Source organism: Salvelinus namaycush, unplaced genomic scaffold (genome assembly GCF_016432855.1).
Source record: "Salvelinus namaycush isolate Seneca unplaced genomic scaffold, SaNama_1.0 Scaffold1064, whole genome shotgun sequence".
NCBI lineage: Eukaryota > Metazoa > Chordata > Actinopteri > Salmoniformes > Salmonidae > Salvelinus > Salvelinus namaycush.
The window spans coordinates 80,001-82,500 of record NW_024057747.1 but is presented as its reverse complement, the minus strand read 5'-3'; the positions used below and the strand labels follow the sequence as shown (position 1 = coordinate 82,500).

The following is a 2,500-nucleotide window of genomic DNA, read 5'->3' as shown; positions in this document are numbered from 1 at the left end:
AGGTAGTTGGGTATCTCTGGCCCACATGGCTATTGTTTACTGCTAATTGCAACGTTGAAGACGACGTTCTCCAACCTAGCAATGATTATTTTGGACAAAGGACACCTTTCCCAAGATTCTGATGGCAGTTCATCAAAAAGTAAGAACTATTTATGCTGATAATTCATTGTTCTGTTGGAAAAAGTAAAATGCATAAGACGCCATTACTTGCAGTGTAGCCTTGCGTTATCGCACCCTGTATTGCGCAGCAACGTTAATTTTAAAAATGTAATTCTGCGATTGCATTAAGAACTAATTTGTCTTTCAATCGCTGTCCAACCTGTATTTTTTTAGTCAAGTTTATGAATAGTTTTCGATAAGAATAGGTGTCTTTCCAAGATGGCGCCGGACAGATTGCTTGAGTATTTGGACACTATTGTCATTGTATAAGCACGATTTGTGCCGCTAAATATGCACATTTTCGAACAAACTCTATATGCATTGTGTAATATGATGTTACAGGACTGTCATCTGAAGAATTCTGAGAAGGTTAGTGAAAAAATTAATATATTTTGGTGGTGAATACGTTATCGCTATGTTTGGCTGGAATCAATGCTATTGTGTGGTTTGCTATTGTGCTAAGCTAATATAACGCTATATTGTGTTTTCGCTGTAAAACACTTAGAAAATCTGAAATATTGTCTGGATTCACAAGATCTGTGTCTTTCAATTGCTGTACGCTGTGTATTTTTAAGAAATGTTTTATGATGAGTAATTAGGTAATACACGTTGCTCTCTGTAGTTATTCTAGTCGCTTTGGGGAGAGTTGTGATGGTGGCTGCAATGGTAAACTATGATTTATACCTGAAATATGCACATTTTTCGAACAAAACATATGCTATACAATAAATATGTTATCAGACTGTCATCTGATGAAGTTGTTTCTTGGTTAGTGGCTATTTATATCTTTATTTGGTCGAATTTGTGATAGCTACTGATGGAGTAAAAAACTGTTGGAGTAAAAAAAGTGGTGTCTTTTGCTAACGTGGTTAGCTAATAGATTTACATATTTTGTCTTCCCTGTAAAACATTTTAAAAAACGGACATGTTGGCTTGATTCACAAGATGTGTACCTTTCATATGCTGTATTGGACTTGTTAATGTGTGAAAGTTAAATATTAAAAAAAATATATCTTTTGAATTTCGCGCCCTGCACTTTGAGCTGGCTGTTGTCATAAGTGTACCGGTGTCGGGCTTGCACGCCAAACAGGTTAACCCACTGTTCCCCGGGCGCTGAGCAAGGCAGTTAACCCACTGTTCCCCGGGCGCTGAGCAAGGCAGTTAACCCACTGTTCCCCGGGCGCTGAGCAAGGCAGTTTACCCACTGTTCCCCGGGCGCCGAAGACGTGGATGTTGATTAAGGCAGCCCCCCACACCTCTCTGATTCAGAGGTGTTGGGTTAAATGTGGAAGACACATTTCAGTTGAACGCATTCAGTTGTGCAACTGACTAGGTATCCCCCACTTTCCAGTTCCTTTCCCTATTTCTGCCTCTCTGTCAAATACACAGAAGCCATATATGAAAAGTTGGCAACACCCACCCACCCAAACACACACACACACACACACACACCCACCCAAACACACCCACCCAAACACACACACCCAAACACACACACACACACACCCACCCAAACACACCCACCCAAACACACCCACACACCCACCCAAACACACCCACCCAAACACACCCACCCAAACACACCCACACACCCACCCAAACACACCCACACAAACACACCCACACAAACACACCCACACACCCAAACCTGGTGTATCAGTCAGTGTAACAGTAGATAGTGATCCACGACCCATTATGACCAGTTGGGACCAGCTGGCTCCTCCTACTACAGTGTCTCAACACAGAGTGTCCCAAATCGGATCCTATTCCCTATTCAGTGCACTACTTTTTACCAAATCAGATCCTATTCCCTATTCAGTGCACTACTTTTTACCAAATCAGATCCTATTCCCTATTCAGTGCACTACCTTTTACCAAATCAGATCCTATTCCCTATTCAGTGCACTACTTTTTACCAAATCAGATCCTATTCCCTATTCAGTGCACTACCTTTTACCAAATCGGATCCTATTCCCTATTCAGTGCACTACTTTTGATCAAATCGGATCCTATTCCCTATTCAGTGCACTACTTTTTACCAAATCGGATCCTATTAGTGCACTAAATAGGGAACAGGGTGCCATTTGAGATGCAGCTCCATGTTGTCATGATGGATCAGAGGACACAGGATAAACAGCTCCATGTTGTCATGATGGATCAGAGGACACAGGATAAACAGCTCCCTGTTGTCATGATGGATCAGAGGACACAGGATATACAGCTCCCTGTTGTCATGATGGATCAGAGGACACAGGATAAACAGCTCCCTGTTGTCATGATGGATCAGAGGACACAGGATAAACAGCTCCATGATGGATCAGAGGACACAGGATAAACAGCT

General features: G+C 42.0%; 1 protein-coding gene across 3 annotated transcripts in view; it reads right to left on the bottom strand.

The window, feature by feature from the left end:
• Positions 1-2,500, bottom strand: part of b3gntl1 (UDP-GlcNAc:betaGal beta-1,3-N-acetylglucosaminyltransferase-like 1) — a 31,703-nt gene that overhangs the window by 4,130 nt on the left and 25,073 nt on the right. The gene's annotated exons all lie outside the window — the stretch shown is intronic.